Genomic DNA, 27,489 nt, shown 5'->3' on the forward strand with positions numbered 1-27,489 from the left:
ATGTTTATTCATTTGTACCACTCCAAACTGAACAAATACGTAGTTATCAGTCTATGTTGCACCAAAATAGAAGTAACCAAGTATGAAACACACACACTTATCGGTGTATGTCACTCCAAAGTGTGAAAATACATTTATCAAATTGCATCACGCCAAACTGTTTTCCAGTATATATTTTACAAACTATAAATTTCACAAGCTGTACTGTCACTGGAAAAAAATTAGAGGAACATGTTTTGGAAGTTCAATGATAGGTTTCTAAAGTATTTAAAAGGTAGGTGGAGTTAATATGAAAGACTTACAAAAGTTAAAAACGAGAGAAAGGAAAACATGAAACTCAGCATATAAGACGAATGATAAATTCGGAAATAAGCTGAAATAAAGATGGAACTGAAATACAATAAAGCTGATATAAATAAATTGAAAGTGTCACATTGAAATAAAGGAAAATATAAATTAATCTAAGTTGCAAAGAGAAACAAATGAAAGCATAAGTAATCTAAGTAGCAAATAGAAACAAATGAAAGCATAACTAATCTAAGTAGCAACTAGAAAAATGTGAAAGCATAAGGTAATCTAAGTAGCAAATAGCAACAGATGAAAGCATAAGTAATCTAGTAGCAAATAAAAAAATGTGAAAGCATAAGTGTAAAAGTTATGGGAAAAATGAATAATGTAAGAATAATGAAAAGACAAGGGAATAAAAACTAAAATATAAGCTAACATTGTGTGAAGAGGAAGAGATCAGAGATCTAATTCTCCCGCTAGTACAGCGGTATGTCTACGGATTTAAAACGCTAAAATTATGGGTTCGAATCCCGTCGGTGAACTCAGGAGATAGCCCGATGTGGCTTTGCTATAAGAAAACGCACACATACTTTACAGATCTAAACTAACAACGTGTGAAGAAGAAGAGATCAGAGATCTAAACCAACAATGTGTGAGGAAGAAGATCATAAATCTAAACTAACGATGTGTGAGGAAGAAGAAGATCACAGATCTAAACTAACGATGTGTGAGGAAGAAGAAGATCACAGATCTAAACTAACAATGTGTGAAGAAAAAGAAGATCACAGATCTAAAGTAACAATGTGTGAAGAAAAAGAAGATCACAGATCTAAACTAACACTGTGTGAAGAAGAGAAAGATCACAGATCTAAACTAACACTGTGTGAAGAAGAGAAAGATCAGAGATCTAAACTAACACTGTGTGAAGAAGGGAAAGATCACAGATCTAAACTAACACTGTGTGAAGAAGGGAAAGATCACAGATCTAAACTAACACTGTATGAAGAAGAGAAAGATCAGAGATCTAAACTAACACTGTGTGAAGAAGAGAAAGATCAGAGATCTAAACTAACAATGTGTGAAGAAGAGAAAGATCAGAGATCTAAACTAACACTGTGCGAAGAAGAGAAAGATCAGAGATCTAAACTAACACTGTGTGATAAGCAGGAGCCTGTTATATTCACATATTTATTGTGGATACTACAAATCACCATTAAAATTTCTAGAAACATTTTCTCTTTCGTAAATGAAAAAACTTTACATAATTATGAAAGATCACAGTGTTGAGGAAGAGCATACACTCAATTAACATTTCAAACTACAAAGTTGAAAATTTATTGAAAACTGTTTTAAATCTAGCTATTTCATCTTGTATCGAGAGGTTCAAATTGTAATTAAATAAAAAAAATTGTTTGAGTGCAAATTTCGACTTTAATAATCGTTTCTTTATTCTCCACGAAAAAATAATTTCAGAGGTTTTCAAGTTATAAAATATCTTTCTTACAGAATGTCTGCTTGCAAATGACATCGTTACGTAACAACTTAGTAAAGTACTGATAACAATGATGCTGCTTGGACCACGCATCGAACGTTGTGCGGTTCATAACATTCTTTACAATAGCTTAGAGACAATGAAACCGGTGTACTTACCTGTGCCTACAGTAACAGCTTCTACAAACTGCTCTTTCCACGTTGATGTCCCGAACGTGAGCGACGCGTTCGCTTTTTGGAAGAGTTTATCCACCGTATTCTAACGATTGAAAACAGATAAAAGTTTTATCCGTACCGCACAGAAAGCTATACCATAATGCTGCCATAAAGTTCTATAATTGTTTTATATGCTCAAGTTAACAGAATTAAAGGCTGCTATAGCCCGTGCTCGGTGTTGTTGTATTTTCTCTTATCACAATAAATGTAAGATCTAACTAAGCTTAGCACTATAAATCTAATATCTAGCTAAGCTTACCACTATAAATCTAAGACCTAGCTAAGCTTACCACTATAGATCTAAGATCTAGCTAAGTTTACCTCTATAAATGTAAGATCTACCTGAGCCTACCACGATAAGTGTAAGAACTAGCTAAGCTTACCTCTATAAATGTAACATCTAGCTAAGCTTACCACTATAGATCTAAGATCTAGCTAAGTTTACCTCTATAAATGTAAGATCTACCTGAGCCTACCACGATAAGTGTAAGAACTAGCTAAGCTTACCTCTATAAATGTAACATCTAGCTAAGCTTACCACTATAGATCTAAGATCTAGCTAAGTTTACCTCTATAAATGTAAGATCTACCTGAGCCTACCACGATAAGTGTAAGAACTAGCTAAGCTTACCACGATAAGTGTAAGATCTAGCTAAGCTTATCACTATACATCTAAGATCTAGCTAAGTTTACCTCTATAAATGTAAGATGTAGATAAGCTTACCACTATACATCTAAGATCTAGCTAAGCTTACCTCTATAAATGTAAGATGTAGATAAGCTTACCACTATACATCTAAGATCTAGCTAAGCTTACCTCAGTAAAAATAAGATCTAGCAAAGCCTACCACTATAAATCTAAGATATAGCTGAGCTTACCACTATAAATCTAAGATCTAGATAAGCTGAACTATATAAATCTAAGATCTAGATAAGCTGAACTATATAAATGTAAGATATAGATAAGCTGAACTATATAAATGTAAGATCTAGATAAGCTGAACTATATAAATGTAAGATCTAGATAAGCTGAACTATATAAATGTAAGATATAGATAAGCTGAACTATATAAATGTAAGATCTAGATAAGCTGAACTATATAAATGTAAGATCTAGAGAAGCTGAACTATATAAATGTAAGATCTAGAGAAGCTTACCTCTATAAATGTAAGATCTAGATAAGCTTGTCACTATAAATGTATGATATAGCTAAGCTGAACTATATAAATGTAAGATATAGATAAGCTGAACTATATAAATCTAAGATATAGATAAGCTGAACTATATAAATGTAAGATATAGATAAGCTGAACTATATAAATCTAAGATATAGATAAGCTGAACTATATAAATGTAAGATCTAGAGAAGCTTACCACTATAAATCTAAGATATAGCTAAGCTGAACTATATAAATGTAAGATCTAGATAAGCTGAACTATATAAATGTAAGATCTAGAGAAGCTTACCTCTATAAATGTAAGATCTAGATAAGCTTGTCACTATAAATGTATGATATAGCTAAGCTGAACTATATAAATGTAAGATATAGCTAAGCTGAACTATATAAATGTAAGATATAGATAAGCTGAACTATATAAATCTAAGATATAGATAAGCTGAACTATATAAATGTAAGATATAGCTAAGCTGAACTATATAAATGTAAGATATAGATAAGCTGAACTATATAAATCTAAGATATAGATAAGCTGAACTATATAAATGTAAGATCTAGATAAGCTTACCACTATAAATGTAAGATATAGCTAAGCTGAACTATATAAATGTAAGATCTAGATAAGCTGAACTATATAAATGTAAGATCTAGATAAGCTTACCACTATAAATCTAAGATATAGATAAGCTGAACTATATAAATGTAAGATCTAGAGAAGCTTACCACTATAAATGTATGATATAGCTAAGCTGAACTATATAAATGTAAGATATAGCTAAGCTGAACTATATAAATGTAAGATATAGCTAAGCTGAACTATATAAATGTAAGATATAGCTAAGCTGAACTATATAAATGTAAGATATAGCTAAGCTGAACTATATAAATGTAAGATATAGATAAGCTGAACTATATAAATGTAAGATATAGCTAAGCTGAACTATATAAATGTAAGATCTAGAGAAGCTTACCTCTATAAATGTAAGATCTAGAGAAGCTTGTCACTATAAATGTAAGATCTAGAGAAGCTTACCTCTATAAATGTAAGATCTAGATAAGCTTGTCACTATAAATGTAAGATATAGCTAAGCTGAACTATATAAATGTAAGATCTAGATAAGCTTGTCACTATAAATGTAAGATATAGCTAAGCTGAACTATATAAATGTAAGATCTAGAGAAGCTTACCTCTATAAATGTAAGATATAGCTAAGCTGAACTATATAAATGTAAGATCTAGATAAGCTTACCTCTATAAATGTAAGATCTAGATAAGCTTGTCACTATAAATGTAAGATATAGCTAAGCTGAACTATATAAATGTAAGATCTAGATAAGCTTGTCACTATAAATGTAAGATATAGCTAAGCTGAACTATATAAATGTAAGATCTAGAGAAGCTTACCTCTATAAATGTAAGATCTAGAGAAGCTTGTCACTATAAATGTAAGATATAGCTAAGCTGAACTATATAAATGTAAGATCTAGATAAGCTTACCACTATAAATCTAAGTTATAGCTAAGCTGAACTATATAAATGTAAGATCTAGATAAGCTTGTCACTATAAATGTAAGATATAGCTAAGCTGAACTATATAAATGTAAGATCTAGATAAGCTTACCACTATAAATCTAAGATATAGCTAAGCTGAACTATATAAATGTAAGATCTAGATAAGCTTGTCACTATAAATGTAAGATATAGCTAAGCTGAACTATATAAATGTAAGATCTAGAGAAGCTTACCTCTATAAATGTAAGATATAGCTAAGCTGAACTATATAAAGGTAAGATCTAGCTAAGCTTAACTCTTTTAAAGTAAGATCTAGATAAGCTTATCTCTATAAAGGTAAGATCTAGATAAGCTTAACTCTAAAAAGGTAAGACCTAGCTAAGCTTACTTCTAGAAACTGAATTAAAATCACACGGACGAATCGGATTACGACGATACTTCAAAATTTATATTTTCTAGGACAGCCAAGAAATTATTTTGAATTTTAAAAGCATGTTATAACAACTCGCTCAGAAACAAGGTTACTAATAATTAACACTAGCACTTCTAAAAAAGGTTACTAATAACTAACACTAGCACTTCTAAAAAAGGTTACTAATAACTAACACTAGCACTTCTAAAAAAGGTTACTAATAACTAACACCAGCACTTCTAAAAAAGGTTACTAATAACTAACACTAGCACTTCTAAAAAGGTTACTAATAACTAACACTAGCACTTCTAAAAAGGTTACTAATAACTAACACTAGCACTTCTAAAAAGGTTACTAATAACTAACACCAGCACTTCTAAAAAGGTTACTAATAACTAACACTAGCACTTCTAAAAAAGGTTACTAATAACTAACACTAGCACTTCTAAAAAAGGTTACTAATAACTAACACTAGCACTTCTAAAAAAGGTTACTGATAACTAACACCAGCACTTCTAAAAAAGGTTACTAATAACTAACACTGGCACTTCCAAAAAAGGTTACTAATAACTAACACTAGCACTTCCAAAAAAGGTTACTAATAACTAACACTAGCACTTCTAAAAAAGGTTACTAATAACTAACACTAGCACTTCTAAAAAGGTTACTAATAACTAACACTAGCACTTCTAAAAAAGGTTACTAATAACTAACACTAGCACTTCTAAAAAAGGTTACTAACAACTAACACCAGCACTTCTAAAAAAGGTTACTAATAACTAACACCAGCACTTCTAAAAAAGGTTACTAATAACTAACACTAGCACTTTTTTAATACTGGTGTGTTTATTGAAAATGTTGTAAAGTCGCGTTACCGAAACGAAAACTCCGTCCAAACGTAACATAAACAGCATTATAAATAAAGTACACAATAACGATAAAAATGTATTAACTGTTTAATCAGAGAAAAATATAGATCGATAAAAAAACTTATCAGCCAACGGCTGAATAACAGAAATAAAGTAATAATTCAGCCATTAACTCTTACTTATACTACTATTCGTAATCGTTGATTCCAAAACTTTTGAACAGTTATTTGGCCAACGACATCTTCTAGTTTCACATTAATACAGTCCTAACCGAACATGTGTTTTAAGAAGCTTTTTTTTTTGTTGGTCTTTCAAAACCCCTTCTTTCTGTTCCAGCAGAGAAACTGGTCTGACGTCACATTGAGAACAGCCAATTCGTTCTGACGTCACAGTGAGACAAACAGATTGTTCCAATGGTATATTGAGACCAGCCAGAACATCCTGACGTTAAAATAAGGCCAGCTGAATTATTCTGACATTACAATGACACCAACCAGAGTGTTCTAATGGCACGTTGGGCCCAGCTAGAACATCCTGGCGTTACAATAAGGCCAGCTGAATTATTCTGACATTACAATGACACCAACCAGAGTGTTCTAATGGCACGTTGGGCCCAGCTAGAACATCCTGGCGTTACAATAAGGCCAGCTGAATTATTCTGACATTACAATGACATCAACCAGAGTGTTCTAATGGCACGTTGGGCCAAGCTAGAACATCCTGGCGTTACAATAAGGCCAGCTGAATCATTCTGACATTACAATGACACCAACTAGATTATTCTAATGGTACGTTGGAACCACTCATGTTGATCTCATGTTACAATTAGATTATCAGGTTGTTTTGACGTTCCATTAAAATATGTTACATTGTTCTGACCTTGCAATGAGGTTGTCAGATTTATCTAACGTTACAACGAGGTCCATCAGATCATTTTCACGTAATATTGAGGTCAGTTAGATTTTCTGACGTCACAATGTTGAAGCTAAAACTCTGTGGTTCGTTCACTTTCATACATGAGTAATCGCGTTCTTCCTTTTCTATTCTGTTCACTTCATTCTATTACACATCCTGTTACCACGTCAATTCCTAACACTTACCAGTTGGTACCAGTTCATCTACGAATACCACAATAAATAAACAAAGCTCAAACCTGTCCAACACGACTTTTTCACTTGCAAAACGAACTAATTAAATCTTAATAACTAGTTATTTACCCACAATATCTTCAAGGCACGGATTGTCTCCTTACTTTAAATTCTTTGCTTTCTTTGATCCTAACTGTACACCTGTATTGCTCCCCAATACGAGGTTTTCCCATCATGGCGATTTTCTCCGCTTCTGATAGTTCGGTTTTCTCAGTGTCGTCATTGAGTTTTTGGCCAATTCCTTCTTTAATTAGATCTGTGAAACGTATATTTATTAGTTTCAGACTCGGAACACACATGATTTTGTCCATCTATTTCATTTCTTGCAAGTAAGTCTATGATTAAGATACTTAGGAGTCATATAAATGGTAAGAGTTTTCAGAACTAAGTATATAATTAAAAATACTTGGGAGTCATATAAATGGTGAGAGTTTTCAGAACTAAGTCTATAATTAAAAATACTTGGGAGTCATATAAATGGTGAGAGTTTTCAGAACTAAGTCTATAATTAAAATACTTGGGAGTCATATAAATGGTGAGGGTTTTCAGGACTAAGATTATAATTAAGATACTTGGGAGTCATGTAAATGGTGAAGGTTTTCATAATTTCTGCGCAGAATTATACAAGAACATTCGGAAAGCCCACCCGCCGCCAACTCCTGAACTACTTTTGTCTGATCGAATAGTGCGATTTATTCACCACTCTTACGGTAATAAATCGACAGCCATGAATTCACGCTAATTATTAGTCCCCTCACACATAAAAAACAAGCACACAACAAGATAAACTTTCCTATTTATTCAGATTATTTTGAAAACAAAGCAACTTTCCTCAAAGACTAAGTCTCACCTGGTGTTTTACCTTATCATCTATTAGTCTTAAATCAAAGACTGGTTCTCACCTGGTGTTTCACCTTATCATCTATTAGTCTTAAATCAAAGACTGGGTCTCACCTGGTGTTTTACCTTATCATCTATTAGTCTTAAATCAAAGACTGGGTCTCACCTGGTGTTTTACCTTATCATCTATTAGTCTTAAATCAAAGACTGGTTCTCACCTGGTGTTTCACCTTATCATCTATTAGTCTTAAATCAAAGACTGGGTCTCACCTGGTGTTTTACCTTATCATCTATTAGTCTTAAATCAAAGACTGGGTCTCACCTGGTGTTTTACCTTATCATCTATTAGTCTTAAATCAAAGACTGGGTCTCACCTGGTGTTTAACCTTATCATCTATTAGTCTTAAATCAAAGAATGGGTCTCACCTGGTGTTTAACCTTATCACCTATTAGTCTTAAATCAAAGACTGGGTCTCACCTGGTGTTTTACCTTATCATCTATTAGTCTTAAATCAAAGACTGGGTCTCACCTGGTGTTTAACCTTATCATCTATTAGTCTTAAATCAAAGACTGGGTCTCACCTGGTGTTTTACCTTATCATCTATTAGTCTTAAATCAAAGACTGGTTCTCACCTGGTGTTTTACCTTATCATCTATTAGTCTTAAATCAAAGAATGGGTCTCACCTGGTGTTTCACCTTATCATCTATTAGTCTTAAATCAAAGAATGGGTCTCACCTGGTGTTTAACCTTATCATCTATTAGTCTTAAATCAAAGACTGGGTCTCACCTGGTGTTTCACCTTATCATCTATTAGTCTTAAATCAAAGACTGGGTCTCACCTGGTGTTTAACCTTATCATCTATTAGTCTTAAATCAAAGACTGGGTCTCACCTGGTGTTTTACCTTATCATCTATTAGTCTTAAATCAAAGACTGGTTCTCACGTGGTGTTTTACCTTGTCACTTATGAGCCTTAAATAGAATTGACGTTTGTGAATTGAAATAAGAAAATGTAAATATGATTTTAAATGCATCATATTTCAGAAATACCAGTTTTGAATACCAGCTTATAACATAGTTTTAACGTTGACTATTTTCATTGTTTGCTAACCAGAAGACATTAGTTCATTATATCTCCAGACGGTTGGTATGGGTATTAACATTTTTATAAAAATAAAGCAGAGAACAACGTTTCGACCTTCTTAGGTCACCTTCATGTTAACAAAAAGTTTGCAACTGATCGTTGCCGGACACATGTCCTTGGGACAAGATTATAAACGTGTACGTGATTATAGGGGGCGTTGCAGGTGAATGTTAGGTTATTAATTAGTATAAGTATGAAGTATTTCCTTTATATTGGTTTAATTTTGGTTTTAGTTGCTGTATAAGTAGGGCTTCTTTGATTTTCCGTTTGTTTATATTTGTTTCCCTACTGAATATCTTGGTGTTTTCTGTGGTTATGTTGTGTTTATTTGATTTGCAGTTTTCAAAAACGTGTGAAGGTTTTATTTTTGTTCTTTAAATCTAGTTTCCATTTTCTGCTTGTTTCTCCAAATAAAAGTCGTGGCAGTTGTTGCATTGTACTTTATAAATATTGTTGGTGTTGTGTTTGTCGGTGTAGTTTTTACATTGTATGGACTTTAGTTTTGTACCTCGTTTTTGAATACATTTGGTGTTTACTGGAATGTTGTGTTTTGTTATAAGTTTTTTTCCAATTGTTGGTTATTTTTTCATTGATGTCTATTCAACTTTAACTTCAATTGATGGCAAAGTACGAGATTGTAGCATCATTATAAAATTTAGAAAAAATGGTAAAATACAGCAGAAAAACCTTAATAGAAAATTATTGTTAAAAATAGAAGCCTAATTGGATACTTCTGACAATACTCTTTAATTAATATAACATGTCTCATGTATCATATAACAATAGTATTTTTATGTAACAATAGTCCTCTTGTATAACAATAGAAGTCTTATATAAAACTACATTTAACAAATCTAGAATTCAATATCCAAACTAATAACACAAATAATTTATTTTGGAATAATATTATAACTTCTATTATACTTCTAAATCTATAGACAGTTCTGCGAAGCTGAGACACAAAAGTAATAAATATTTGGTCATAAGAAACTAATATTTTTGGATTTCACCTTTAAGTAAATGAACTTATTAAATACGGGGTGATCCAAATTATATTTCCTATTGTAAGATTTAATAATGAACTAACTAAAGAAATACAATCGTGGAGTTTTAAACATCTTGTTGCCAAAGCCAGAAAGTTTTTTTATCGAAATGTCACTAGACTTCTACTTGTACACCATTAGTGACTCTCAGCACGTCTAACATTTTCAAAGTTACAGTGGCGATGGCGTCCGTTATCCTGATCTTTAGCTGCGTGATGTTTGCTAAATACGTGTGATACACGATATCCTTAACATACCCTCATATTTCTTTCCTGTACTGGCGTCTATAATTACGCTGTACTGCAGGCACTGACTTGGTCTCTGCAAGTCAAGGAAAACAATGAACCTTTTATTTCACGGTTCCTATTTTACGGGTTAACACTACTAAATGAAATGAGAAATTATATAAAAACAATACAAACTGTTTGAGTTGGACTACAAGATGTTGAAAACTGTATAGTTGTATTTCCTTAGTTAGTTAATTATTAAAGTGTGAAATAGAAAAGTAGATTTTTTGGACCAACCTCTAAAATATCTGAAAGAAAACAAAGAATACCAAGTAACCACCGGCAAATACCAAGTAACCAAATAATGTTGTAAAATTTAAAACTCTTTACTTAACACATTTGAAATCTTGCGTGAACTTACTGTTTTATCTAACAGTTTCGAACAGTGTACTTTACTGTTTTATCTAACAGTTTCGAACAGTGTACTTACTGTTTTATCTAACAGTTTCGAACAGTGTACTTACTGTTTTATCTAACAGTTTCGAACAGTGTACTTACTGTTTTATCTAACAGTTTCGAACAGTGTACTTACTGTTTTATCTAACAGTTTCGAACAGTGTACTTACTGTTTTATCTAACAGTTTCGAACAAAAGTTATTTTTTCTATCGTTAAAGTCATTCAAAATTACGGGCCAGGCGTGACATTACAATAAGTAAGACTGTAAACCCGAGGATCCATGGTGTGTGTCCATTCTTGCACAATTACTCCCCACACTTTCGGACTGTGAGTGTGTTATAAAAGTTATAGTCAAATCTCAGTATTCGATTAAAATAGTCTGAAAGTTGGTGGTGGATGCTGTTGAATAGCTAGATGTCTTCTTTCTAGTATACCTGTTCAAAATTAAGATCCGCTAACGCTGATAGCATTTTTATTAGCTTTATGGAAAAATTCTAAACACTATATTTTGTATTTTTGCTCTGTCTCTTGGCTTAAACGGACTACGTAACTATGATGATACTGAATAGATCCATTTTCAGATATTAAACTCGATTCTTAAATTTAGAAAACGAAGCTTTGCTCTAACTTGAAGATGGTATGATGTTTATTGTACTGGAACTCTTGGTGAAACGTGTTAATCTGTTTTTGATTAATTATTAGACAAACAGAAATATTAAGTTGCCAAAATATTAATATGAACAATAATAACAAGTATACAATATGTATAAGATATCTTTACAGAATTGTTATATCCATGAACCACAATATTACAATATCAATAGACGAACAAGAATAATAACCATACAATTTACGTATAACATCAATATATCACAAGGACTTTCTCCTGTTAAATAGTTGGGTCATGCACGGAAATCCTACTGTTCACCGTAGAAAAAACCCTGCAAACACAATAGATTTTCTTGCGTTTAACAGACTTTTACCAAAGTTTTAGGGAATGTAAAAGTTACGGCTTTAGGATTAAAAAGTTTCTTGTATCCTATGAAAAGCTAGAGTCTGACGTAAAATTATAAATATTTTATAATGAGAGTGAACGATGTAAAAGTGTTTGAGACAATCAGAGCACGTCTCTGAGGAGAGAATCGTATCATGTCATATTCTGATATCTTTGAGCACCTCGACTTCTCACATTCTCGCTTTTATAACACCCATAACTAGCTGAATATTTTTAAATCTACATGTTAATGACTAGCTGAATATTTTTTAAAACTACGTGTTAGCAACTAGCTGAATATTTTTAAATCTACGTGTTAGCGACTAGCTGAATATTTTTAAAACTACGTGTTAATGACTAGCTGAATATTTTTGAAAACTACGTGTTAATGACTAGCTGAATAACTTTCATGACTATATTTTAACCAAATAAATACATACATATGACAAGAGAAGAGGTTATTCACCTCTGAAAACTCGATCAATACACCTTAGTGTAGGCTTCGTTCTTTGTGGTCTGAAACAACAACTGGTCAATATTTTTGGCAAGCCATGCTAAATGTGAGAAACGCTGGGACAAAACATAATGATTGATAGGTAATCCGTCTAGCATCTGTATTCTCTGCGTTTTCTAGAATAAATTTGACAGTACTAAGGACCCCTTTCACTATTTTGTGATATTTATAAATATTGTGGTTTCATCTAACATGATTTATTTCATATCTAGGACTGAGAGTGAAAAAACCTGTTATATTTGTACAGAAACATGCTTTCTAGGAAACGTTTTGTTATAAAAGGTAAATAAATTTTAAACCTAAGATTACAAATATTCATCCTCCACTATATTTCAAAACTCACAACACCAACACAGTACTTTATACACCAACGTTTTGGGACTCACAAGAACAGTAATATATTATTTTACTGTGTATGAACTCGAACCTGGAATTCTAGTTATCGCATAAACAGTTTGAAGAATTTTGTTTTTCTCTTCTTGAATAACATTAACTTTAAGAAATAACTGAATGTATTTGAAGTAGAAACAACTATTAAGTTTTAATATGTTCTTATAAATACGATATTAAATGTCTACGTCGAGTTTCTTCAGTGAAAACGTGAGAGAGACTAGCTGAATGAATATCCTTGGTGGATACATTTTAGTCGCTCATTGAATATTTTTTATGACTACATGTTAGTGCTTAATTGAATATTTTTGGTCACTACAAGTCAATGACCAGTTCAATACTTTTAGTGACTACGTGTTAGAAACTAGCTGAATATTTCTGAGTGACTAATTGAATATCTGGTGATTACATGTTAGTGACTAGTTGAATATTTTTAATAACTATATATTACTGACTAGCCAATTAATTTTTGGTGACTATTTGTTAGTGATTGGCTGAATATTTTTAATGACTTGTGTTATTTTTCAAAGACTTAATACCTTCTTCAAGTTTTGGGTCTCCAAGCTCCACGTAAAACACCACATCCTTCTCGTAGCTTTCGTTGTCAATGATGTGTATCGGGATGTCTTTCCTGAAACATCAGGTCACATGTCAATGACATCAAGAATTCACTTGTAGTTTTATATTTACAAGTACAAGCTATGTCTGTAACTAATTACTACAAATTTTGAAACAAATCACATTTTTATTGAAACTTTATACACTTAATATCGGTTTGATCACTGATATTAAAACTTCACATGTCAAGTAGAGTGAACGGACGTAGCGACATGGACTATAACGACGTGGTGAGCTTCCAAAAATCAATTTAGTATAACGTACACATTGTCAGTAAAACAGTAAGTTTGTATCAGAATTAAAAGCTAACGAACATAATTTTTTTCTGACTTGCCAGTAAGGGTAAGAATTCACAACGCTAGAAACAGGGTTTCGATATTCGTGGTGGTACAGCAGAAATAGCCCATTGCGTATCTTTGTTTACAGTTCAGCACAAAGCCACACACTGGATTACCTGCGCTCTGCCCACCATGTGATTCGAAACCCGTTTTTTGTGCCACTAGGGGCATTGTGTATCTTTCTGCTTAACAATAACGACATAATTTAAAATGCTTGATGTTATTTAGAATAAAATTATTTTTCCAAGTTAAAAATATCCTGAAACGCATTATAGATAGAAATGTTTTCCGTTGTCTAAGGGTCTCATGAAAATGTATTTTCAACTTCCAAGAATAATGCAGTTTAAAAAAATATATCTACTAAATTACAGAAAATAATATATACATAGAATATGATCGACAAAAGTTAAAATTCATCGATGAATCAGAATTACTCTATAAAAACTGTAAATTAATGTAAACATGAAAACACAAACAGTGTCTACAAACAAGCTATTGTGAAATGTAAAACAATTGGCTTGCTGTAACAATAAAGAAAACGTACACGTTTTGAGTTTTCTAACAACTCAAAATTCCATTGTAAACCTATCCTTATTTGCATTGTTAGAAAACACAAAGCGTGTACATGTATTTCTTTATTGTTACAGGTTTATGATAGAAGCAATAAAATTATTGTGGGTTTGTACAACAGAACGCACAAAAATGTTGGTTACTGCACAATATATATATACAAATAATATTAGAACAATGCACTATTGTAATTTGTATGTATATTGTGCATCAGCCAACATTTTGTTTTGTGTTCTGTTTTACAAACTCACAATTATTTTATTGCTTCTGTCTTAAACCTTGCTGTAGCCATTAATACACAGGTTGTGTTGTTTCTATCTTGATCATTATTGTAGTAATTCATAGACAAGTTGTGTTGTTTCTATCTTAAATCAGTGTTGTAGTCATTCATACACAGTTTGTGTTGTTTCTATCTTAATCAGTGTTGTAGCCATTCATACACAGGTTGTTGTTTCTATCTTAAATGAGTGTTGTAGTCATTCATACACAGGTTGTGTTGTTTCTATCTTAATCAGTGTTGTAGCGATTCATACACAATTTGTGTTGTTTCTATCTTAATCAGTGTTGTAGTCATTCATACACAGATTGTATTGTTCCTACCTTAAATCAGTGTTGTAGTCATTCATACACAGGTTGTATTGTTTCTATCTTAAATCAATGTTGTAGTCATTCATACACAGGTTGTATTGTTTCTATCTTAAATCAATGTTGTAGCCATTCATACACAGATTGTGTTGTTTCTATCTTTTCAGTGTTGTAGTCATTCATACACAGATTGTGTTGTTTCTATCTTTTCAGTGTTGTAGTCATTCATACACAAGTTGTGTTGTTTATCTTAATCAGTGTTGTTGCCATTCATACACAGGTTGTGTTGTTCCTACCTTAAATCAGTGTTGTAGTCATTCATACATAGGTTGTATTGTTTCTATCTTAAATCAATGTTGTAGCCATTCATACACAGGTTGTATCATCTCTATCTTAAATCAGTATTGCTTCATACACAGGTTGTGTTGTTTGTAGTGTTGTTTCATACACAGGTTGCGTTGTTTTTAATAATGTTTTTACACAGTATTTGAAAGATCATATTTTGACCACTAAGACATTTTCTAAACTGTATAACAAAGACAGGAATGAATAAAACAAATATGATTTTTGGAATCCTTTAGTAAAGAAAGAATCAATTCAAGTCCTTTTCTGGGAATTTTTTATTGAAGAAAGGATCCAACCAAGTCCTTTTCTAGGACTTCTTTAGTTAAGGAAGAAATCAAACTAAGTCCTTTTTCTAGAACTCTTTTAGTGAAGAACAGATTAAACCAATTCCTCTTTTAGGAATCCTTTAGTAAATAAAGAATCCCATCAAGTCTTCTTTGGGAAAAATTTTTAATGAAGACCAAATGAAGTTTTTTCTAGAAATCCTTTAGAGAAGAATAAATTGAATCAATTACTTTTCTAGAAATCCTGTATTGAGGAAAGGATGAAACCAAGTCCTTTACTGGGAAGGTTTTACTAAAGATTTTATTTGAATTATTTGTTGTCAAGCACAAAGCTACCCACAAAGGCTACCTTCTGTTCTGTATCCGTCACAGGCATCCAAACCAGGTTTTTAGAATTTTGAGCCATGAGATCTGCAGCCGAGTCTATGAAGAGTCTTTAATGAAATAGTGCATAATCTAAACTGTTTTACAGGAATATTTTATTGAAGATAGGGATAATTGATTACAATTTACACGTAAAGCGAAGCCAGTAAATGGTAAACAGTATTAAAAGGATCGTCCTAGCCAGGAGAAACTGCACTTATCATTACTGTAAAAAAACATTTTGTTTATATCACTTGTCTGAAGCATCATCAGAACACACATTTGACCGTTCATAGAAGTAGAAATGAAATCGTTTGTTTTTACGTAAAATTCAATACACATTTATTACAGTTTGCATGGGGCTCACTTGACCACAACTTTCATACAATAATTATGTTCGAGAAAGACAATAAACTACATCACTCATGAAAAGGACAGACAAATGAAGGAGTTTAACGTTAGAGGAAAGTGATAAAAAGCAGTTGTTACCTATGCTGTTCTAACATAAGCCTACATCATATTTAAAAAAACAAGAAAATCTTTAACACAACACTTTACTCAGGTGATGTATTTCAATTAACAAATGATTTGGATATTAATAATGAAAACAAAAACTATACACCACTGACACAATAGAACTGAAGATAGGTTTTAAATTACACCAGCTAAAGACAAAACAAGAGAATCCAAAAACGCACCAGTTAAGAGTAGGTTAAAATACATTAAAATCATTCAAGCTGAAAGAAGAAAGAGTGGATGTGAATTCTCATCAGCTGAAACAATACTACAAAATAATGACCGCCATAAACAGTGAAAAGTCATGCTGACGTCATTCTTGTAAATAGTGTAATTTTAAATTTATATTCAATATTCTACTATTTTTTTATGGCCGCTCGAACAGTTTCTGAAATTGTGCTTGGCTTGCTATCTGACTACTTGTCTAGCTCGTGTTTTTCACGAACAAATGTAGAACTGGTAACAGGAACTGTTACATGAGTCTTCACAGCCCAATATCGAACTGCTGAATGTTTTTCCGTATTTTGAAAATACGTCTTCCGTAAAATACGAAACACTCCTTGAGTGTTCTGTTCTAAAAAACAAACCACAAACTCTAGTTCGTACTTAAATGGCAGTATTTTATGAACCTTAATCTCAATTTAAAAGCAGTTGTTTCTCTCTCTCTCTGTTGAATGACTGTTTTGATATGGCAGAATGGTGTGTAATCCCAGATTCAGTATGGTAAAGTTATAAGAAAACCTTGTGTGAGGTCTGTTCACAAAGACAGATGCAGTATGTAAGACCACTGTTTCCTGTAACATCGAGTATGATATTGAATAGGCAGAGAAAGAAAGCCAATGCAGTAAATTGTCTTGGACAGAAAATAGTCCATGAAAACAAATAGTCCAGACGTGTATGAAATAGTGAAAGACCTCAGAATAGGATCATATGATGTAGAAATACAATGTAGTAAATTGTCTTGGACAGAAAATAGTCCATGAAAACAATAGTCCAGACGTGTATGAAATAGTGAAAGACCTCAGAATAGGATCATATGATGTAGAAATACAATGTAGTAAATTGTCTTGGACAGAAAATAGTCCATGAAAACAATAGTCCAGACGTGTATGAAATAGTGAAAGACCTCAGAATAGGATCATATGATGTAGAAATATCAGCTTTCTCTAACGATCTAGTTTAAGAGTCTGGTACTGACTGGCTGATGGTTAGTGCGATTTATAACCAGTCATCGTAGGTGGTCGCCCCTTTCAGCCGTGAAGGTGATGTAACGCAACGATCGATCCCACATAACAGAAAAAAACTTAAATCAACTATGTTAGTTTTCTTTAAAGTTACTGTTTTACAGTATATGCGTCTATAACCTAAATCTTAATATTTTAACACTAGCCATGGTAACGGTTTCCGGGACTTACGTCTTTTTATCGTTTTTTGGTAATGAAGAAAATTAGGTATAACATAACAGTGTACAGTAATGTAAACTATGCCTAACAGTTTAAATGCTAAGTCATAACCTTCAGCCCGCTAGATCGAAACCCGTCATAGAATGTGTTCATTCCTTTTCAGCCGTGGGGGTATTATAATCAGTGGTGTAGTGGGGACAAGAGGGAACCAGGATACCTATCTATCACTTTTTTTTTTGTAGTTAAAATAAGTTCATATATAGATATGTTCGTAAATTAAAGTTAAATTGTAGATGTTTATATTAACTATGTACGTTCGAAATTCTTTATGTGAAAAAAATTGAAGCATTTATGTGTTTAAAATGATGACCTAAGAATTAAAAAACACACAAAATAATATGGTGTATTTTATGATACTATATAACCTTCGGAATTGTATTTTGGTAAGTTGTAGTGTGTGATGTTAGGTCATACTAATTAAAATACATAAATAAATGTTTGAAATGCAGCCACTATGCTCACGTGTAATCCAAGTATGTGAAATTTATTCACATTTAGTTAGAATTTGTTTGTCGAATTTCGCCTCAAGCTACATCAGGGCTGTCTGCGCTAGCCGTCCCTAATTTAGCAGTGTAAGACTAGAGGGAAGACAGCTGGCCATCACCATCCACCGTCAACTCTTGGGCTACTCTTTTATCAACGAATAATGGGATTGACCGTAACTTTATAAAGCCCCCACGGCTGAAAAGGCGAGCATGTTTGGCGCGATGGGGATTCGAACCCGCAACCCTCAGATTACGAGTCAAGCGCCTTAACCACCTGGCCATGCCGGGCTGGTTAGAATTTACGGCACTAAAAATATCACTACATCTTTAGTTGTAATGTTATGGTCAATCCCAGCATCAGTTGGTAAAGACCAAGTAGTCCAAGAGAAAACGTTTGGTAGTGTTGGCATAGCTAGCTGCTTTCCCTCTATTGTATCAGTTCTAAATTAGAAATGGCTCGCGCATATAGCCATCGAAATAGCTTTGTGAGAAGTTCAAGAAACTAACAAACAACCGACGTGTTTTATAATCTTCAAAGTGTCACCAACACACGAGCTTGAGATGAGGACGTGCCGTTATCAACGATTGTAAACAGGGTTGTTTGTCTGTCTGTCTATGACAGCTTTAACATAGCTTTATCCCAGTATTCGTGTTTCAGACGTCTTCAATAGCTCTGAATGTGTGGTGGGTTAATCATAATAGCCAGGAAAATGAAACAGATAACCCAGAGTGACACATCCTTTATACGACCAACACAATGGAAGTTGAAACGTTTCGAAAGAAACAAAATCGATCAGCAATTTACAATTCCTCGACAAAAATCATTAATTTATAAAACTGTGCTCTAAAACATCTATTGATAAAACAGTTTCTTAACCCTTTAAACTATAAACACTTTAGTAAGAACAAAATTATATCTGTAATCACTAATATTTTCTCAACAATCTCAAGAAATGGATGATTTATCCCTCGTATAAGGACTACTTGTCCTGGAAGACTTAAACTAGTCCTTGTTGTTTGACCATACGTGGATAGCTGTAAGCCTACGAATTTACACGTATTGGACGAAACAGATAGTCCAATATGGCTTTGCTCTAAAACAATCAAGACAATCTTACTGTTTCTGGCACAAAAACACCACCTTACTTTTGGATATCACAAACTTAATTACCACAAATTTTCAAATAACCTCAAAAAGTGCATCACTTTTCTTAGTCAAAGAAAACATTTCGAGTAAGTTTCATAACTTATGTATGAAAGCAAGGGAAAAATATGTATCAAAGTCAGGTACTAACAGAAATAAAATTGACCCCAGTGCCCTTGTTTGTTGTTAAAAACAAAATTACACAATGGGCACGTGAGCTCTACACACCACGGATATCGAATCTTGGTTTTTAACAAATAAGGCTTCTTATACATTGTGAATAGTTTTATTACAGATAGATTACAGTTATACATTCTTTCTCCGGGAAGAGATTTCCAAATTAAATAAGGAATTGTTTCTCGTTTTTAAAGACAGCTCCACAAATAGGCCCGGCACGGCCAGGTGGGTTAAGGCGTTGGACTCGTAATCTGAGGGTCGTGGTTCGAATCTCGGTCACACCAAACATGCTCGCCCTTTCAGCCTTGGGGGCATTATAATGTGACGGTCAATCCCACTATTCGTTGGTAAAAGAGTAGCCCAAGAAATGGTGGTGAGTGGTGATGACTAGCTGCTTTCCCTCTGGTCTTACACTGCTAAATTATGGACGGCTAGCGCAGATAGCCCTCGTGTAGCTTTGCGCGAAATTCAAAAACAAACAAATCCTCTAGTCTTACACTGCTAAATTAGGGACGGCTAGCGCAGATAGCCCTCGTGTAGTTTTGAGCGAAATTCAAACGTTTGTTTGTTTGTTTGTTTTGGAATTTCGCACAAAGCTACTCGAGGGCTATCTGTGCTAGCCGTCCCTAATTTAGCAGTGTAAGACTAGAGGGAAGGCAGCTAGTCATCAGCACCCACCGCCAACTCTTGGGCTACTCTTTTACCAAGGAATAGTTGGAGGGCGAACATGTTTGGCGCGACGCGGGCGCGAACTCGCGACCCTCGGATTACGTGTCGCACGCCTTAACGCGCTTGGCCATAATTCAAACGCAAAGCTCCCCAAATAAACAGTTCCTAAAATTGATCTACCTCGGTGATTAACTATATTCATTATAAAAACAAACATTAAAGTTGTAATTTCAGTTTCTTGCGTTAGTTTTAGAAACGTGAAGTACGTTTACTCTGAGCAGTTACATTTTGAAGATCTGGAAATGATGAATATATTTAGCTTTCATTACCGAAAATAAAACACTTTACACTGAAAAGAAAATCGTTCAAAGCTGTTCGGAAGCTGAGGTGAGTATCAGCAAACATTTCTTGAAAAAGCAAATAACGGGGTTGGATGGTTTGTTATTAGACTTATAGTGGTTGTCATGGTTACGGCCAAATCAAACAAATCTAAACCGTTATATAAACCAAAAAGGTGCATGTGGATACGTCCGTTTGCAACTGGTAAACCATTGGCGAGATTGAATTTTTAAAACGACTGGTTTAGGTATTAAAACTTTAAATAAAGCAAAGTACAGAACAATGTGGCCCGGCATGGCCAAGCGTGTTAAGGCGTGCGACTCGTAATCTGAGGGTTGCGGGTTCGTATCCCCGTCGCGCCAAACATGCTCGCCCTTTCACCCGTGGGGGCTTTATAATGTTACGGTCAATCCCACTATTCTTTGGTAAAAGAGTAGCCCAAGAGTTGGCGGTGGGTGGTGATGACTAGCTACCTTCCCTCTAGTCTTACACTGCTAAATTAGGAACGGCTAGCACAGATAGCCCTCGATAGCTTTGTGCGAAATTCAAAAACAAACACACAGAACAATGTTTCGACCTTCTTAGATCATCTTTAGGTTAACCAGCCGTCTTGAGAATGCATTTCGATATTACGAATTTCTTCAGCATTGGCTAGATTATCAACAAGCCTTAAGACCCACAGGGAGGGGGAGAGTTGACTTCAGGAGATTTCACGTGTATCGAGCGCGTGCATCAGCTAGTATTTTTTACTGTTTAAAAAGGTCGCTTTGTATTTTATGACGAGGTAACATAAGAAGTGCTTGAACAGTGCCTATTTCACGTATTAAGTTTGTTAGCGTGTAAACACGTGACGCGTTTTGTTGTTATTTAGTGTAAGGGATTTTGTTAAAGTTTAACCAGGTGACGCGTTTTGTTGTTGATTATTGTACGAGATTTTGTTAAGGTTTAACCACGTGACACGTTTTGTTGTTGATTATTGTACGAGATTTTGTTAAAGTTTAACCAGGAGACACGATTTGTTGTTGATTATTGTACGAGATTTTGTTAAAGTTTAACCACGTGACACGTTTTGTTGTTGATTATTGTACGAGATTTTGTTAAAGTTTAACCAGGTGACACGTTTTGTTGTTGATTATTGTACGAGATTTTGTTAAAGTTTAACCAAGTGACATGTTTTGTTGTTATTTAGTGTAAGAGATTTATTTAACGTTTAACCAGGTGACACGTTTTGTTGTTATTTAGTGTAAAAGACTTATTTAAAGTTTAACCACGTGACACGTTTTGTTGATTATTGTACGAGATTTTGTTAAAGTTTAACCAGGTGACACGTTTTGTTGTTACTTAGTGTAAGAGATTTTGTTAAAGTTTAACCAGGTGACACGTTTTGTTGTTACTTAGTGTAAGAGATTTTGTTAAAGTTTAACCAGGTGACACGTTTTGTTGTTGATTATTGTACGAGATTTTGTTAAAGTTTAACCAGGAGACACGTTTTGTTGTTGATTATTGTACGAGATTTTGTTAAAGTTTAACCAAGTGACACGTTTTGTTGTTGATTATTGTACGAGATTTTGTTAAAGTTTAACCAAGTGACACGTTTTGTTGTTGATTATTGTACGAGATTTTGTTAAAGTTTAACCAGGTGACACGTTTTGTTGTTACTTAGTGTAAGAGATTTTGTTAAAGTTTAACCAGGTGACACGTTTTGTTGTTGATTATTGTACGAGATTTTGTTAAAGTTTAACCAGGAGACACGTTTTGTTGTTGATTATTGTACGAGATTTTGTTAAAGTTTAACCAAGTGACACGTTTTGTTGTTGATTATTGTGTTGATTATTGTACGAGATTTTGTTAAAGTTTAACCAAGTGACACGTTTTGTTGTTGATTATTGTACGAGATTTTGTTAAAGTTTAACCAAGTGACACGTTTTGTTGTTGATTATTGTACGAGATTTTGTTAAAGTTTAACCACGTGACACGTTTTGTTGTTGATTATTGTACGAGATTTTGTTAAAGTTTAACCAGGTGACACGTTTTGTTGTTGATTATTGTAAGAGATTTTGTTAAAGTTTAACCAAATGACACGTTTTGTTGTTGATTATTGTAAGAGATTTTTTAAAGTTTAACCAGGTGACACGTTTTGTTGTTGATTATTGTAAGAGATTTTGTTAAAGTTTAACCAAGTGACACGTTTTGTTGTTGATTATTGTACGAGATTTTGTTAAAGTTTAACCAAGTGACACGTTTTGTTGTTGATTATTGTACGAGATTTTGTTAAAGTTTAACCACGTGACACGTTTTGTTGTTGATTATTGTACGAGATTTTGTTAAAGTTTAACCAGGTGACACGTTTTGTTGTTGATTATTGTAAGAGATTTTGTTAAAGTTTAACCAGGTGACACGTTTTGTTGTTGATTATTGTAAGAGATTTTTTAAAGTTTAACCAGGTGACACGTTTTGTTGTTGATTATTGTAAGAGATTTTGTTAAAGTTTAACCAGGTGACACGTTTTGTTGTCGATTATTGTACGAGATTTTGTTAAAGTTTAACCAGGAGACACGTTTTGTTGTTGATTATTGTACGAGATTTTGTTAAAGTTTAACCAAGTGACACGTTTTGTTGTCGATTATTGTACGAGATTTTGTTAAAGTTTAACCAGGTGACACGTTTTGTTGTCGATTATTGTAAGAGATTTTGTTGAAGTTTAAACAGGTGACACGTTTTGTTGTTGATTACTTTATGAAACTACTGTTTTATTTAAGGTTTTCATCACGAGCAAAGAAAAATTGTAGAATAGTCATAAAACCAACGTCACTAGCACGCGATAAGCACTGGGTCTTTGCTGTTGCTATGAGCAACGGACAGTAAAGTATGTTTTAAAAATGAGGCCACTCACTCTTGAGGTAGAGAACCCGTTTAGATAGTCGAACTTCATAGTTTCTCCTCCTTGATTAAAAACTATTGTTTTAAACTCAGTGAAACTTGAAGCTGCTGACTTCGGAGAGTGTGACGTCACACGTTACGTGCGTCGGTTACATTGATATCATATTATGATAATTGTAATAACAATAAGTTTCACACCATTTTTTTAAATGTTACCCCGATCTTCAGTGGCGTATTCAGGTAGGGTCTACAGGGCGCTAAACCACAAGGCCCATTGATAATGTTATTCTATACAAAATTACACGAGATATAGAGCCCATAAAAATCATTAGCCCCTGGGGCCACACAACCTTAAATCCGCCACTGTTATCTACAACTGAGCTTCACTCAAGACAACGGTTACAAAACAATGTATTTCTTAGCTCATATATTCCCGTGAACAATATTTAGTTGTTATTATTAAACTTTATTATTTCTATAGTGAATGAGTTACACAGTCACTGTAATAAAACTTATGCACTGGAGAGGTGAAGGAAAAGCGACATCAGCCATTGTTCTCTGTCCAGTGCACAAGTTTTCCTTTTAGTGATTACAAAACCCGTTTGATAGTTTTCACTATAATATCTAGGCACAGCTTACCTCTCTTTGATTAACTTGTGTTCAGAGAAGTGGAGTTATCCGAAACTATATAACATGATAACACACGTTGATTTTATGAAACTATATAACCTGATAATACACGTTGATTTTCTGAACCTAGTATAACCTGATAACACACGTTGATTCTCCGAAACTAGTATAACCTGATAACACACGTTGATTCTCCAAATCTAGTAAAACCTGATAACACACGTTGATTCTCCGAAACTAGTAAAACCTGATAACACACGTTGATTCTCTGATACCAGTATAACTCGATAACACACGTTGATTCTCTGTAACTAGTATAACCTGATAACACACGTTGATTCTCTGATACTAGTATAACCTGAACACACGTTGATTCTCTGATACCAGTATAACCTGATAACACACGTTGATTCTCTGTAACTAGTATAACCTGATAACACACGTTGATCTGAGTGTAGATTGAACTAGACAGACCTTTAACTTTGAATTCAACATTAAAGAACTTTCAAAATACTACGTTTATTTATTATTTATTGCTTCCATTAAGACCCGTATTTAATTAGAGTTTATTGGGTGTTTGTCTAGATACAACGAACTAGCTCCTAAAGAAAAGTTTTATTTCTGTCTGATTTTTGTTGTTGTTGTTTTTTTAACCTGGAACAGTACCTATAAATTTAAAACCGTTCCACACATCCATTTTAGAACAATTTTTGATTACCTATTAGAAAAAAAAGAATACATAAAAAAGAACTAAGTATTGGTTTGGTTTGAATTTCGCGAAAGCTACACGAGGGCTACCCGCGCTAGCTGTCCCTAATTTAGCAGTGTAAGACTAGAGGGAAGGCAACTGGTCATCACCACAAACTGCCAACTATTGGGCTACTCTTTTACAAAAGAATAGTGGGATTGATAGTAGCATTATAACGTCCCCGCGGCTGAAAGGCCGAACATGTTTGGTGTGACGGGGATTCAAACCTGCGACCCTCGGATTACGAGTCGAGTGCCTTAACCACCTCGCCATGCCCGGCTCTTAAACAAGTAAAAAACAACCAATCAAACCAGTAACTAATATATAATAATTTATACCAGAAAGGGTGTCCAAAACGTCATGAATTTTTATTGATGGGAAGAATTTGGAGGTTGTCCAGCTACTGTTTACTTCTCTTCTTGAAATATTTAAATGTATCTATCTAGCACGAGATATATTACAAAAATGACTTCTTGTTCCTGAACCGTTGCGTATAACATCTTTGTGCGCGCTCTAATTGCTCGTTCATTCTGGGAAGAGGCGGCGTGGCACGTGAGAAAGAAATAGTCTCATACATATTCTCATATCTCTCAGGGCACCACTAAGTTAAATATATATTTTCATAGTCATTAATACTCATTAGGTCCCGCCCCCTTCTCGACAAATATGTACAGTTTTCAAAAGTTTGATTTACATAATTCAAAAATGTATGGAGAAATGGTCCTTCCAGTTAGGTTAACCATATAAAAAAATTTTATTGCGAGATTAACTGTTTGTTGGTTGATTAGTTTTAGTTGTTTTTTTCTAACCAATCAACGAACTTGGGGCGATTTATTAGAGCATGTTTGCACATACAATTATTTGTGATTTTCTAGTAATCTTTAAGATCGCTAGATATAGGCTTAACAACTAACTCTCTAGCGGAAGTTGCGTGCAAATATCACAGGATATTTTATTGAATATTAATTATATCAAATAAACAGAATCTTGTTCTAAAATAAATATAGAAAATTGTATGCCCATTTCACCTCTTCTGATTGGTTGCTCAAAGAATCAATTTCATAGCAATTTGGGAATATCGTTAGGCTAAAGCTAGTATACTAAAAAATCATTTAAATCAACTAAGAACAAGGAGTTTAATCGACCCCCTGCGATGGTAACCAACAATAACTTAGTCATCAAACGTCGCTCAACAACTGATATTTCATCTTAATTACGTATATAATTTTGTTTGTTTGTTTATTAAACTCAGAAATGATATTTCTTACATATAGTCCGAAGCAACCAAGCCCAACATTTTGTACAGTAAATAAACACCTGTAGAACTTATGTATCCGAAACCTACATAACGGTTTGGTTGTAATGAGTCACACGTAATAATTACTGTAAAAACCTTCGACATGTGCACCTTGTTAATATTACTTGTATTCAAGAACAAAAACTTGCCTTAAGGGTTAACGGAAGGCTAACCCAATTTGTAATCAACACCAACATTACTTGTGTTGAAGATTAACCCAACTTGTAATCAACACCAACATTACTTGTGTTGAAGGTTAACCCAACTTGTAATCAACGCCAACATTACTTGTGTTAAAGGTTAACCCAACTTGTAATCAACGCCAACATTACTTGTATTGAAGGTTAACCCAACTTGTAATCAACGCCAACATTACTTGTGTTGAAGGTTAACCCAACTTGTAATCAACGCCAACATTAGTTGTATTGAAGGTTAACCCAACTTGTAATCAACGCCATTAGTTGTACTGAGTGTAAACAAACTTTGTGGTAAGGATATAAAATTACTTCTCTGTCAAAGGCACGCTTATTCAAACAAATCTTATTTGTTTTGGAGCATAATCAATTTTCTGTAAATAATTACTGAGTTACAATAGAACTGACTTACAAGTTACTATTGTTATTCGTGGTATCTGCCTTAATGTTCGTTCGTCTGTGAAAAGCTGCGCACGCAGAAAAACCTCAAGATTCACTATTGAGGATATTCTAAACTAAGTTGTTATGAATTGATCAAACCATCATTCATAATTCAAAAAGAAACGTAACTTAAATAATAAAAATGTAGATTTAACGTAGGTTACTGTATTTACCGCATGCTACTGTATTTACTGTATGTTATTGTATTTAACCTTACACTGTTCCTTTACGTTAACCTATTTTTATGATAAGTGAAAATATATTCCAAGGGTAACAGTCATTTCTTTGTATTTATTTAATGCATACATATATAATATCTCTTAAAGTGCATTATATCTTCACTGTTAACTTCATTAAAAGTGCATTACCTTCAAGTGTTTAATGCAAATACACTACATATATATATATATATATATATATATATTGTTTTCAATTATTAACTCCCCTATATTAAATTAGGATTAATCTAAATCTCTTAAGCTCGCCGAACATTGTGATATATTGTTATGACTACAGCTAAAAATAATATTGAAAACGAAAATAGCCCAGTGACGAATCAAATCACGATAAACAGTTCTACTTATCACTCGGTTCACGTTTAGGTCTCATATGTGCAGCTCGCTTGCTGTAACCAGAAGTTAGGGTAATAAGGTGATACGTGAACAACTTTGAACTC

The 27,489-nt window shown here is 33.5% G+C and overlaps 1 pseudogene across 1 annotated transcript in view; it reads right to left on the reverse strand.

Moving 5' to 3' along the window:
• The window catches only part of LOC143231112 (sodium/calcium exchanger 3-like), a 142,682-nt pseudogene that overhangs the window by 27,029 nt on the left and 88,164 nt on the right, over positions 1 to 27,489 (reverse strand). The window contains exons 6-8 of the transcript XR_013016790.1: positions 13,267 to 13,358; positions 7,221 to 7,372; positions 1,939 to 2,038 (exon numbers count right to left, since the gene is read on the reverse strand). The product of XR_013016790.1 is annotated as a sodium/calcium exchanger 3-like (transcript). The remainder of the gene's footprint in view (positions 1 to 1,938; positions 2,039 to 7,220; positions 7,373 to 13,266; positions 13,359 to 27,489) is intronic.

Source organism: Tachypleus tridentatus, chromosome 10 (genome assembly GCF_004210375.1).
Source record: "Tachypleus tridentatus isolate NWPU-2018 chromosome 10, ASM421037v1, whole genome shotgun sequence".
NCBI classification, from domain to species: Eukaryota; Metazoa; Arthropoda; class Merostomata; order Xiphosura; family Limulidae; genus Tachypleus; species Tachypleus tridentatus.